Source organism: Lissotriton helveticus, chromosome 1_1 (assembly GCF_964261635.1).
Source record: "Lissotriton helveticus chromosome 1_1, aLisHel1.1, whole genome shotgun sequence".
In the NCBI taxonomy this organism is placed as follows: domain Eukaryota; kingdom Metazoa; phylum Chordata; class Amphibia; order Caudata; family Salamandridae; genus Lissotriton; species Lissotriton helveticus.
Window position 1 is genome coordinate 1,416,318,985 of NC_136057.1, and position 7,016 is coordinate 1,416,326,000.

Here is a 7,016-nt window from a genome sequence, read left to right on the forward strand (position 1 = left end):
AGTACTATTTACTTTATTGAGTGTCTCTTACTGCAGGCCGGACATGCACTGCTTCAGCTGAAACCACTCATGCTTTTTAAGCAGCATGGCCACCCCTGTAACAGGGGTGCCTGCTTTCAATCACTGTAACCTGGCATTATCTTGTGTCTGTTATAGAAATGATTAGCGAATTAAGTCATGTAAATTCCAGGTAGCACATAATCCTGTGCTAATGGGCTGAAGCTGACAACAGCACATCTGTGTTACATGTCATCTGCACTAAAGCCACAGTCGGGTTGTTTTCACAAGCCTGTTTTATTAACAACATCACCTCCACCAATATCACCACCACCAATACCACAATCCCCACCACCAATACCACCACCTCCGCCACCATAAATAACACCACAACCAATACCCCCACCACAGCCAATTCCAGCACCTCCAATACCAAAACCACCAATACCAACACCACCAATACCACCACCAGTAGCAATACCAACACAACCAATACCTCCACCACCAGTACCACCACCATCAATACCACCAATAGCACCACCACCACCAACACCACCACCATCACCACCAATACCACCACCACCACCAATACCACAGCCAATACCAATACCAATACCACCACCACCAATACCACCATTAATTCCAATACCACCAACAATTTCAGTACCACCACCACCAATACCACCACCAACAATCCAATACCACCACCACCAATTGCAAAACTGCCGCCAATACCATCACCACCAATAACAACCCCACCACCAATATCAGCATCACCAATACCACCACCACCAATACCACCACCACCAGTACCACTCCTACCAATACCAGCACCCCAAATACAACCATGAATACCAACACTAATCCAATACCGCGACCACCAATACCACTGCAAATACCACGACCACTAATATCACTAATATCAATCCCACCATCAATAACACCACGGCCAATACCACCACCACCAATACCACCAATGCCACCACTAATACCACCATTACCAATAAAACCATCAATACCAATATCACCAATACCATCACCAATACCACCACCAATACCACCACCAACTTCACAACCACCAGCAATACCACCACCACCACCAATACCACCACCACCAATACCACCAAAACCAATATCACCACCACCAATACCGTCACCAGTACCACTACTACCAGTACCACCAATCCCACCACCAATCCCACCACCACCAATCCACCACCAGTACCAATACCACCACAAATTCCACAACCACCACCAATACCACCACCACCAATAATACCACCACCACTATCACCATCACCAATACTACCACTAATACCACCGCCACCAATACCACCACCACCAATACCACCACCAGTACCACCGCCAATACCATCACCACCATTACCACCACCAATACGAGTACCACCAATACCGCCACCAGTACCACCACTAATACCACCACCACTTCCAATACCACCACCACCAATACCACCATCAATACCATCAAGACCAATACCACCACCAGTACCATCACCAATACCACCAACACCATCAGTACCATCACCAATACCACCATCACCAATACCACCACCACCCCAATACCCCCACCACCAATACCACCACCAGTACTCCCGCTAATACCACCACCACCACCAATACCACCAGCTCCAATACCACCACCAATATCAGTACAACCACCACCAATACCAATACTGCCACCAATACCACCCCCACCAATACCAATACCACCCCCACCAATACCACCACCACCAATACTACCACCTCAGCGCCTCTCGCTCACTGGAAATAGCAGGAGCACTGTACATGGCTGGAGCTGCAGCTGAGACCATCCCTCCCTCCTTGCATGCCTGCCATAAAGCAGCCAAAGATACCAATGATGTTACGCAATGCCATACTGCACACTCAAATCACGGAGAGGACAGGAAATATACACCCCCTTCCTCCTGAGCCGCGACAGTGTAATCACGGAGCAAAAGGTGTTAGAGCGCTTTGTTAGTGTTTATAGCTCAGATCATATGTAACTCTCATTTCACACTTTGTGTCTGTGTAATTTACAACACTTATACATCTTCACTGCACTCTTCTTCACTACTTTGAAGACGTCGCAGGCTGGTCTCCTCCTCTGATATTTACAATCTGACAAGCGGTCGAGAAGGCCCTTTATTGCAATGCAATATGTCTCGCATTTGAGAGTTTAAGCTATTAGTAGTGTAAATGACAATGCCTTTTTTATGTTTTAAAACCCAAAACATAAATAAAAGCATTGTCATTTACAATGCCAATAGCTCAAACTTGGGTGAATACGAGACCTATTGCTTTGCAAATGCTTTTTTTTGCGGAGTAAAACCTAACCAATCATTTCTCCTGGTTTTGTTCTCGATGTGCAGGACAATCAAAATGCACATGTGGTATGAGCTGATTTTCCCCTGGAAACTATCAACCTTTCCCATTTAAAGTACAATTATACTTTCAGCCATTATCCAGTCTGGATTATTTTACAATATAGTGTTTAATTTCAATTACCTACTTCACACCCACTTGTTTAAAATGTGAGTATAACTTAATAGTAGCATCGAACCAATTGACTCACTCACATTTGTGACAGGTAAGTGAGGAAGTTCGAGATCACACAAAGTGGACAAGCAGGAAAGTCACATTTAGATTCAATGTATAGCAGATCTGCGATCAACACCTTTACATTTGGGTACAACAAGACCACACACAGAACACAACTAAAGACCAAAAACAACAAAAAATGTTAATAATCTATCATTGAACTAGTCTTGGGTTCCGGAGTAGCGTTTTACTCGCCGAAAAAGCGCTTCAGTGCCTCGCCAAGGGTCGTAAGCGCTGTATACTTGCATTTACGATTGCAATAGCGCCTCTTTTCATTCTGTCAGTCAGTATTTCTTCTTTTCTTTAAACCATATAGCATAACTGATCATTACTATATCGCAGCGCAGGGGCCGAAGCAAACACTGCGTTAAACGTCTCAAGCCGGGAGATTAGAAGATATAACATGAGAGCGAAATGAACCAGCCACAGATAAAACGGCAGAAACAATTCAGGGATATAGACAAAATATTGGCCTGAGCCCAGAGAGGAGAAAGCTCAGTGTATTAAGGCACAGGTTGCTGGGAGCCATGCGCGACTAGAAGGTCGCATATGTAAAGCCTGCCTTAATAGCTCCGCGGGATACCTTACCTGCTTGCTGCAGTCATAAGTTTATTAAATGGGGCTAATTTAAAGCTCCACGAAATCGAAAATCTGCTGCAATATGCGCTATATAAAAATGAGTTCTTAGGGTTGTGATCCTAGTTTCCCAGCTCGTTGGTATGTTGGGTCCAGGCCTGGCACTGCACACCTGCCACTCGTCCTGCCAGACAGAGGTCACGACCCCGGGATGGAATTCGATTGCCCCTGTAAAGGATGGTCCTGCTGCTTTTTTTTGCAGACCCTGCGATTGGCCATATGAGCTTTTACTTCCTTATCTCATAAGAAAATGCGCCCCTATTCATATACTGAGAGCTCCCATGTCTGATTGGAAGGATAGCGCGTAGAGGCTGAAACATAGCACTCAGTGTTCAGAAACATCTTGTAACGCAATTTGAATTAACATGAATCAAAATTCAAAATGTAGGGCAATCAAGCGTCTCTAAGCATAGCAACTCATACTGTATTATAACGACAAAAGATCACACAATGTTTTAACATAACATACATGGTTTAACATAACATTAAACATACCCTGGTGTACAACGTGTCATATGAAATAATATCACGTATGCGTAAAAGGAAGATCGAAACAGCAAAAGAGATAATAGAGAGGAAAAGAAAACTAGTCGGAAAAGGGGAACCGGAAGAAAAAAGTGAGCGAAGGAAAAAGCGATATGAAAGGTGAACTAGAACAAAAATAACGGAAGACAGGTGAACCAAACTAATTGGGCAACGGGCAAGGAGAAGAGAACGATGAAAGAAAGCAGGAGAGAAAATGAAATCTGCTATCAAAAGTGATCGGGGGATATAAAAAAAAATCAACAACGAAGCGACGGAAGATGACGGTGGAATGGTACTCGCATATGAACAGGAGATTGAAAGATAGAGTTGGGAGTGTAAACAGTAAGCGAGAGAAATGAAGAGTGCGGCTAAGGCTGATGAACGCCAGCAGGCGCGTATAACCACCGTGCCTCGGCGGAGGGAGGTGTTTGAAGCACGTACCTGTCTGGGAGCTGAGCCGCCTGTTGCACCAGTGATGCGTGTCCTTCCCTTACACCTGCCAGGTGAAGCTGTGCTTAGCCGAGGCTGCTCCCGGCCCAGGCATTGAAGCGCTGCGGGGCGGGGCCCGGGGGGCGCGCTCTTCTGTGCCCATGCACCCGTCCTCATTCACGCCCAGACTAACAGAAGGCATACTGCGCTGTCCTGCTTCCACAAATACGCCGGCAAAGTCCACCTCTATGGAATGTTTGGCAATGGGGCCCACCCCTCTGTGGAATGTCTATCACTGGGACCTCACCCTCAAATAAACCCACCTATCCTCCGGAGCCTTTACACAAGACATTTCACAATTCCGATTCCTCAGAGACAGGATGTAGCGGCAGCATAGCGCGGCGGAATAGTCGACGTACTGCAGAGATCTGTGTGTAACCTGCAAGTCACAGGGTCCAACCCCAGAAAGGGCATATGTTGTTGAGATAAGTGTGTAATCTACATGCCACAGGCTCTAATACTGGTAAGAGAGGTCAGCGAGTTAAAACCCCTCTGCAGACACCTGTGTCCAACCGGTTGGCCATAGGCAGGACCACTGGAATTATATGATATTGCAGCCCAGCTTTTCTGCGTGATTATGGATTTGCTGCATTTGCCACTTAATCCGTCAACTGCTACATGATCTGTATTTTGTTTAAAAAAAAAAATTCTAGCTCCAACGGATCAAAAGTTACTAAAAACACAGCAAAACGCATTGCTGTGCAGTAGAAAGCAATTTTCAAAGCTTGACTAAGTACCCTTTCTCTTGCTTAGGCTGTATTTGGGTGTGGGTTAAACTGGTATACCAATGAGACGAAACCTTTATCTATAGTACCATCATGGCAACACTCCCCACCCCCCCCCAACACATAGCATGCATGCAATTAAGTACACACCACACAGATTTTGTATTGGGAAAAATGCTTCAGGTTTATTACATACAACGATATGTAATATGGTGGGTTATCTTACCGATGATCCAAGGGCAGGCAGCATTCTCGCCACCTGCCCGCCTGATGAGCCAAGCAGCACTGGGGCGAACCCCATCTGTGCTGCCCCTTCTGGTGATCCTCCTCCCTTATCACGTGACACCTGGTCCCTTATTACTCACGCCCCTTTCAGGGCGGAGCGTAGCAAGGCAAGCCCCCGGTTGTTCAGGCACATAACCGCCCGAAGGACTAACGGGGCGCCAACACCGTTCCCAGGAACCTCCCATGAGGCTCCTGGGCTCTGGCACCCCTATGTGCCATTCAGAGGTACCCTTCTGTACCCATTTGCTTCCAGATCGCCATGTAACTCTGCCTGCAATGAAAAAAGTACAAGATTACAATATTCTTACCATACTTCCTACCACCAGCCACGCCGGGTAAGCGGTAGGGTGGGAGACGGCGTGTCCAGCGAGGCAGCGACTGCGGCGTGTCCGGTGCGACAAAGAGGTTGTCAGCAGGGTGAGGGGGACCTATATACCCCTCACCCCGCATCGCGCACCGGACATGACACGGCACTGCCCGTGCCCAGGAAAGGGACTCCCCCAGAGTCCCTGCCCCCTCGGGAGGAAGAGGGGTGTGGGGTGCCTGATGCCACTAGCGGGCTGCCCTCTTGAGTGGCCTTCTGCGGTGGCCTCGGGCAGCCGCAGAGACCATGTAAACCTGTGTAATATCACAAAATGTGTCGCGTTATGCCGCACAATTTGCCGAATTCCCAGTGGACCTCTTTTGGCCATATATGGTACTGCACTTTGCAGTGCATCAATGGAAATGCTTTGTATGTTAATATAGATGGCAGGCTTGATTTTTTACACTTTTCAGCGGAAGTGCCCTACATTCTACACACAGATTGCCAGAAGTCTTGTTGATTATTGTTGTAAAGCGTGAGGCCAGTAACCAGCGTGCTGCTTATTCGAGTAAAGTTGAATACAAAGACACGAACGAGAACTAACATTTCTCCTGAAACAACTGTAAGTTGATAAGACCTACAAACGAAATGACATCAGCTATTTCCGACAGTCACATTCAGGCTTTTCAAACGGAGATGAAAGAGGGAAGCTTTTGTGTCTTTTTTAAAATATTCGCTAATCATTTAATATGGATGAAACAGACAGTGCGAGGCGGGATACATTTGTATTTCATTGGGGCATCCTTGTAAATTGGTATTAGCGTTGGCTGGCGCAATTTAATGTGGACGGTTGTAGGGCAATGCAAGTAGTCCATAAGAACTCCTAGTTCATTAATAAAACGTGTAATGCTTGGCCAAGTGTAGATTCTCGGGTGCTTCTAGGCAATGAGCACAAGTACAGACTGTGATGGAGACCCTCCAGCTTTATTTTGGAGAGAATTGGGTATTGACAGCCACTAGATCCACAGAGTGGGAGGCCATGAAGGTTGTCATTAGTGGGGTTTGCATGAGGAATATGTATAGGGGCCGGCATGAGCTTAGTGCCGACATCAACTCCTTAGAAAAATGACTAAAGACCCGGGATGACGATATGGCCGAGTGGACGTGGGTCCGGGGGGAGTTACTCGAGGCTTGGTCATGATTAGAGAAGCACAGGTATACCACTTACCGTCAGAGACTACGTATGGAGGAAGATAGGTCAAGAGCGCTCTGGGCTCGACTACTTCGGACAGAGACGCAACACGTACCCGTGTTAAAGCTTTGCAATAGTATGCGGAACGTGGTGTACACGCAGGATGCAATTATAAATTAATTTGAGACTCACGACAGACAAGCTCGACTGCCTCCCAGGCTAGGCCACTTGCACTATGGGAGTG

General features: G+C 46.8%; 1 protein-coding gene across 1 annotated transcript in view; it reads right to left on the reverse strand.

The window, feature by feature from the left end:
* LOC144773185 (beta-1,3-galactosyltransferase 1-like) overlaps positions 1-4,262 on the reverse strand; it is a 345,444-nt gene extending 341,182 nt beyond the window's left edge. The window contains exon 1 of the mRNA XM_078658076.1: positions 4,219-4,262. The gene's annotated coding sequence lies outside the window, so the exon portion shown is untranslated. The remainder of the gene's footprint in view (positions 1-4,218) is intronic.
* Between the last annotated feature and the right edge of the window lie 2,754 nt (positions 4,263-7,016).